The following is a 7519-nucleotide window of genomic DNA, read 5'->3' on the forward strand; positions in this document are numbered from 1 at the left end:
CGTACCTAGTGTGAATGACTGCGTCGCCATCCAAAGCCACCCGGGCCTTCCTGACCCATTCTTCTTTTCCTTTAAGGACAAGACCTAAAATACCCTGATTGTATTTGGGGTCACAGAGGAGAGGTTGGACTTCGGGGTCCTCTAACCAGTGCTGCCCCCTTGAGGTTGCAGAGGGCGCTGCCCATCCGGAGCCTAGGTTGGCAAGTGTGACAGAGCAGAGAGAAGGCCTGTGACAGCCCGAAGTGGCCGTTGTCACGACAACATGAGGAACTTGCTTCTCTGCTTCTATGTGGCAGTGGAGTGGAAAGTACACTAACGGGGAGCCAGCGTTTTCCTCCCCGCGTCGTGCTTGGTGTGAGCTCAGGTGCGTGAGTGTCTGGGCCTCGCCTCCGGGTCCACATAGCGGGCGTTGGTCGTCCAGCCCATGGGTCACCTGACTTTTTCCCGTAAAAGGCCAGAAAGTAAATATTTTAGTCTTGGTGGGCCAGCGTCATCTCTTAGCAAAGCAAAATGTTTGTTTGTTTGTTTGTTTGTTTGAAAGGCACCCGCAGGCTCACTCCCCAGATGCTCACAACAGTCAGATATAGGTCAGGCCAAATCCAGGAGACAAGGACGGCCTCTGGGCCTCCCATTTGGGTGGCAGAAACTCAGGCTCTTGGGCCATCCTCTGCTGTGTCCCAGGAGCATTCGCAGAAAGCCGGATGGGGAACACAGAGTAGCCAGCACTGAACCCAAGCACTCTGATACAGGATGTGGGCGTCCTCAGTGGCAGCTCACCCCCCTGCGTCATCACAGCTCGGTGGCAGCTACTCAGCTCTGCCAGTGCTGCTCAAAACCAGCCCTAGACAATATGTAAACAAATGAGCGCGGAGAACTTCCAATATACTATTTTTTAAATTTTCATTTGTTTGAAAGACAGAGATACACACACAAAGAGAAAGACAAGGAAAAAGGAGAGAAATTGACAGAGAGAGCTCCCATCTGCTAGTTCAAATAGTTTAAAGCTATTTTATGTGTTTGAAAGGCAGAGTGACAGAGAGAGAAGGAAAGACAAAGACAGGAAGAGAGCTTCCATCCTCTGATTCACTCCCCAAATTCCCACAACAACTGGGACTGGGCCAGGACAAGCCCAAAAGCCACAGCTCCACCCGGGTCTCCAACATGTGTGGCAAGAGCCCAAGCACTTCCTCGCAGGCACAATAGCAGGAAGTTGGCTCAGAAGAGGAGGTGAGACTCAGTCCCCGGCAATCTGGTGAGACGTGGGAGTTCCCAGAGTCGGCCTAACTCTGCACCGCAACGCCCGCCGCATTCTTCCATGGGATTTTTTTTTTTTTAAGATTTATTTATTTATTTGAAGGTCAGGTTACACAGAGAGAGAAGGAGAGGCAGAGAGCGAGAGAGAGGTCTTCCATCCGCTGGTTCACTCCCCAGTTGGCTGCAACGGCCGGAGCTGCGCCGATCCAAAGGAGCTGGGAGCTTCTTCTGCGTCTCCCATGTGGGTGCAGGGGCCCAAGGACTTGGGCCATCTTCTACTGCTTTCCCAGGCCACAGCAGGGAGCTGGATCGAAAGTGGAGCAGCTGGGACCCAAACAGGCACCCATATAGGACGCTGGCACTACAGGCTGTAGCTTTACCTGCTATGCCACAGTGCCGGGCCTTTGATGCAATTTTAAAGGTGGATATAACTATACCCATTTTGGGAAAAAGTAACTCATGCATACTAGTATGATCTGAGAGCCATTACAAGACACCCGGCCCACCAAGATGCCCGCCAAGTCCATATCTGTCAGTGCAAACACTAGCAATTCTGCTTCCGGAGCTGCCCCGTCTAAAACGTGGCTATTGACCACAAATGGTTAGGAGCACTTGAGCTGTGGCTAGTGCAAGCTGAGGTGTGCTATAAGTGTAAAATACACACCCGAGTTTGAAGACTTAGTTAAAAAGGGAATTGAAACTATCATTAATATTTTCATGTTTTAAATTATATATATACTTATATATATTTGAGAAGCAGAGACGCATATGCAGAATTCCTAATGTTTGGCCCATTCCCTACATGCCATGGCCTTGGGCTGGGGACAACGCCAGGAGCCAGGAATTCCATCCAGGTCTCCCACGTGGGTGGCAGGAGCACAGTCACTTGGACTGTCCCCACTGTCTCCCAGAGTCCTCATTAGCAGGAAGCTGGAATCTAGAGCAGAGCTGGGGGCCAGTGCTGGGGGCCAGAGGGTAAAACCACCACCTGCAGTGCCAGCATCCCGTATGGGTTCTAATCCTGGCTGCTCCACTTCTGATCCAGCTCTCTGCTATGGCCTGGGAAAGCACCGGAAGATGGCCCAAGTCCTTGGGTCCCTGCAACCACCCTGGAGACCTGGAAGAAGCCCCTGGCTCCTGGCTTCAGATCAGTATAACTCCAGTCATTGTGGCCATCTGGGGAGTGAACCAGCAGATGAAAGAAATCGCTCTCCCTCTGTCTCTACCTCTCTGTAATTCTGCCTTCAAATAAATAAATAAATAAATCTTTTTAAAAAATAAAAAAAAAAAAACAGAGTTGGGCATAAAATCTGATATAGGACTGAGCTCCTGACTTCTGGTTTAGCTAGATGTCTCTCTTTATTGCTCTACCTTTCAAGTAGATGAAATCAAATAAATAAATAAACATTTAAAATATTTATTTTATTTAGTTGAAAGACAAGAGTTACAGAGAGAGGAAGAGACACACACACACACACGCACACACACAGAGGTCGTCCATCCGCTGGTTCACTCCCCAGGTGGCCGCGGCGGCCAGAGCTGAGCTAACCCGAAGCCGGGAGCCTGGCGCTTCTTCTGGGTCTCTCAGTCCTGCCTGAGGTTGCCTTGGCAGGGCCAGACCAGATGACTTGGTGGGCCTTGTACAGCCTGTGGTCTGGACATTCCCCGGCCCTGTTGGAACCTGGGAGTCGGAAGGGCTCTCAGCGGTCAGTCCAGATGTCTCGCCCGCGATCTGAGTGCCTCTGACAACGTCTGATCCGTGTCCCGCTGATCTCAGCGCTGGGACTCTCCCCCCTGATGGAGGCTGGCTTGGAGCAGGATCGCAAGAAGATGCCGACCACATCAAATTCATGAATTCATCAACCGCGTTGAATTCATGCTGACTTCTCCCCTAGGACTGCGCCTGCCTGTGCTTGGCTCGGGCTGAAGGCAGAAGAGGGAGAAACACGGAGGACGGAACAGCGCGTTGGCTGCAAACACTGGAGGACGTTTCCAGCAAGCTCCGTCCAGCCCGCAGGCCACGCGCTGATTCCTCCCTCGCCCGGAACGACTTAGGGTAAGTGAATCACAAAACGTAAACTCGTCTCCCTCTCCTTTTCCTCCTCTGGGCAAGGCCGTGGAGAAGAATCACGCGGGATCGCGTTCACACCGAGGGCCCCACAGATGCTTCACCCACAGCCACAGCGGGCAGGAGCTGCACCTTGGGCGCGCATCCCGCACCGCAGTGCCTCAGAAGTTGTTCACGCAGGCGGCAGGGTTGTCCTAATTTCTTTAAGAAAACTGAGGCTTAGACCATCTTCTAGGGGTGGCAGAACCACTACTCTTTTTTTTTTTTTTAAAGAATTACTTATTTAATGGAAAGGCAGAGTTACAGAGAGGTAGAGAGAAAGGTCTCCCATCCACTGTTTCTTTCTTTTTTTTTTCTTTTTTTTTTTTTTTTTTTTGACAGGCAGAGTGGACAGTGAGAGAGAGAGACAGAGAGAAAGGTCTTCCTTTTGCCATTGGTTCACCCTCCAATGGCCGCCGCAGCCGGCGTGCTGCAGCCGGCGCACCACGCTGATCCGAAGCCAGGAGCCAGGTGCTTCTCCTGGTCTCCCATGGGGTGCAGGGCCCAAGGACTTGGGCCATCCTCCACTGCACTCCCGGGCCACAGCAGAGAGCTGGCCTGGAAGAGGGGCAACCGGGACAGAATCCGGCGCCCAGACCGGGGCTAGAACCCGGTGTGCCGGCGCCACAAGGCGGATTAGCCTGTTGAGCCACGGCGCCGGCCCCCATCCACTGTTTCATTCCCAAATCACCACAGTGGCCAGAGCTGGGCTAATACTCAGCCAGGTCTTCCATGAGGGCACAGGGACCCAAGCAAGCACTTGGGCCATCTTCTCCTGCTTTTCTCAGTCGCATTAGCAGGGAGCTGGATCAGAAGTGGAGCAGCAGGGACTGAAACTGTCGCCTATATGGGATGCTGGTGCCGCAGGAGGCAGCTTAACCTGCTACGCCGAAGCGCTGACTCCATATATCATCTTTTAGAAATTCTATGGTATGCTATGGTATGCTATGGAGTTTCAGGTGATAGGAAAAAAATTCTGAGATATCTTAAAATTAATTACAAAAGGCCAGAGGTTGGCAGGGAGGAGAGATGGGGGAGGTTAATCAGTAAGGAGCCACCAGTCAGCCTCAAAGAACAGAGGACCATTTAACCTTGAATGTCATTGTTAGAACCTTAGGGCGGGCGCCATTGCACCTGCTTGCAGCCCCGCCCAATCCAGAGGTGATGTAGCGAGTGGCAGCTCCATATGAAACCCGTGTGCCTTTTCCCAGCTTTTCATCCCGCTGGACTCTGATTTGTTTAGATTCGGCAGACACTTTCCCACCTGCTCCCCACCCTTGGCACCACTGCCTACCCTGTACGTGCAATGGCTCAGTAAGCCCTCTTCTTTCACAAACCTCTCAGTCTCAGGAGTTTTGGCTTAACACAGGTTTTCTCTGTCCTGTCTGTGGGAGTGGATCTTACCAGATCATAGAAACGGTAAATTCCTTTTCGTTCAGATCTGGCAACAGTCGCCCTCTCCAAAGCTCCAAGGTGACCCAGTGGACATCAGGACTTGGGGAGCAGCTGGGAGCAGGCGCTGCAGTTTCAGAGAGGGAGCCCTGGGCTGGGGCTCTGGCTGGGGAGCCCCCTGCAGCTGCCTGCACTCCCTGAACCTCCTCCCCATTTGCAAAGCAGGAGGATCTCACGGCAGCTGTTGCAGGGATTAGGCGAGGTTTAGCCCCACAGTCCTCCTGAGACTTCCTGTGCTTTTCATCTGCCCAGCAAGCAACCTGTAAGCTCCAGGCAAACTCGGCGGCCACGAGCGGCTGCAGATTCTGCATCGAAGGATGCAACCAACGGCAGTTTGAGAACATTCGGTGGAAAAACTGCGTTTGTACTGGACGCATACAGTTTTTCCTTGTCACTGAACAGTACAGTATAATGATTTTCACCCGGCCCTGACACTCTGTTAGGTAATACAAGTAGCCTAGTGGGCACCTCGTGTCAGGAGGACGTGTGGGTTCTGCGCAAACCCTGGCTGTTGTACGTAAGGGACGTGAGCAGCCACAGGCTTGGGTTTAGGCCATGAAGGGGTGTCCCGGAAACAACCCCCTCGGATACCAAGGAGCGAGTTCACACCCAATAAGGACAGATTTCCTGAATGAATCCATAGCAAAGCTGTAACGTATACCAGGCTCCTCGGGCAGGAGAGGAAAAGGCTTGCCTTTTTTTTTTTTTTTTTTTTTTTTTTGACAGGCAGAGTGGACAGTGAGAGAGAGACAGAGAGAAAGGTCTTCCTTTTGCCGTTGGTTCACCCCACAATGGCCGCTGCAGCTGGCGCACCGCGCTGATCCAATGGCAGGAGCCAGGTGCTTCTCCTGGTCTCCCATGCGGGTGCAGAGCCCAAGGACTTGGGCCATCCTCCACTGCACTCCCTGGCCACAGCAGAGAGCTGGCCTGGGAGAGGGGCAACCGGGACAGAATCCGGCGCCCCAACCGGGACTAGAACCCGGTGTGCTGGCGCCGCCGCGGTGCCACTTTTTTTTTTTTTTTTTTTAAGATTTATTTATTTGAAAGGCAGAACAACAGAGAGAGAGACAGAGAGACAGAGAGGTAGAGACAGAGAAAGATAGATCTTCCCACCTGCTGTTTTACTCCCCAAATGGCGACAACAGCCAGCATTGGGCCAGGCTGAAGCCAGGACCCAGAACTCCATCCAGGTCTCCCACATGGATGACAGGGCACAAGCACTTGTGCCATCATCCACTGGCTTCCCAGGCACGCTAGAAGGAAACCAGATTCGAAGCTGAGCAGCCGGGACAAGTCTGTTGGTTTTTCCATCCTTTTTTTTTTTTTTTTTTTTTTAAAGATTTATTTATTTATTTGAAAGCCAGAGTTACACAGAGAGAAGGAGAGGCAGAGAGAGAGAGAGGTCTTCCTTCCGCTGGCACACTCCCCAGTTGACTGCAACGGCTGGAGTTGTGTCGATCCAAAACCAGGAGCCAGAAGCTTCCTCTGGGTCTCCCATGTGGGTGAAGGGGCCCAAGGACTTGGGCCATCTTCCACTGCTTTCCCAGGCCACAGCAGAGAGCTGGATTGGAAGTGGATCAGCCAGGACTCGAACCAGTGCCCATATGGGATGCTGGCACTGCAGGCAGTGGCTTTACCCACTGCACAACAGCGCCAGCCCCAAGTCTTACTTTTTAAATTGTGATCTAGGGTCCAGGAACACTTTACAGATGCTTAGCTCCCACCTCAAGACCTAGAGAATCAGCATTTGCCTAGTAACAAGATCCCAGGTGGGGACCTCGTGTGTACATTTTAGTTTGAAAAGGGCTAGTTTAGAATGGAAGATAAAACAGCAGATGTGAGTTAAACATCTGTTATCTCCATCAGGGACCGGAGAGAGTGTAATCTAAGGTGGGGCTGTGGGGGTTGGCACTGTGGCATAGTATAGCTGGCATCCTGGCTGCTCCACTTCTCAGCTGCCCCACTTCCTATCCAGCTCTCTGCTGTGGCCTGGGAAAGCAGTGGAAGATGGGCCAAGTGCTTGGGGCCCTACACCCACGTGGGAGGCTCAGAGGAAGCTCCTGGCTCCTGGCTTTGGATCTGCGCATCTCTGGCTGTGGCGTCCAGTTTGGGAGTGAACCAGTGAATGGAAGACCTCTCTCTCTCTCTCTCTCTCTCTTTTTCTCTCTCTATCTGCCTCTCAAGTAAATAAATAAATCTTAAAAAAAAAAAAAAAAAGTGGGGCTGTGACATCCTGCTCACTCTGCCCCACATCACACTCCAGGCCCCAGGCCTTGAGTAGGGTGTGGCTTGCTCCAATTCACACACCAGCCCTCTGGCGGTCTCGTCCTGCCCCTGCCAGTCCTGGCTTCTCAAGTTTGAATTCTTTATTTTTCTCTCAGGCTTTCATCTCATTTTTAAAAAAAGACTTATTTATTCATTTGAAAGGCAGAGTTACAGAGAGGCAGAGGCAGAGGGAGAAAGAGAGAGAGGTCCTCCATCCACTGGTTCACTCCCCAGATGGCTGTAACAGCCAGAGCTGAGCAGATCTGAAGCCAGGAGCCAGGAGCTTCTTCAGGGTCTCCCACGCAGGTGCAGGGGCCCAAGGACTTGGGCCATCTTCCACTGCTTTCCCAGGCCACAGCAGAGAGCTGGGTTGGAATAGGAGCAGCTGGGACTTGAACTTGCACCTATATGGGATGCCAGCACCACAGGCAGCAACTCTAA

At 52.2% G+C, this 7519-nt stretch overlaps 1 long non-coding RNA gene across 1 annotated transcript in view; it reads right to left on the reverse strand.

Moving 5' to 3' along the window:
- Nucleotides 1-2655: 2655 nt before the first annotated feature.
- Nucleotides 2656-7519, reverse strand: part of LOC138850730 (uncharacterized) — a 7059-nt gene continuing 2195 nt past the window's right edge. Inside the window, exon 2 of the long non-coding RNA XR_011390881.1 lies at nucleotides 2656-3177. This is a non-coding gene — a long non-coding RNA (uncharacterized lncRNA). The remainder of the gene's footprint in view (nucleotides 3178-7519) is intronic.

The sequence above is a fragment of the Oryctolagus cuniculus genome, chromosome 7 (assembly GCF_964237555.1).
Source record: "Oryctolagus cuniculus chromosome 7, mOryCun1.1, whole genome shotgun sequence".
Lineage (NCBI taxonomy): Eukaryota > Metazoa > Chordata > Mammalia > Lagomorpha > Leporidae > Oryctolagus > Oryctolagus cuniculus.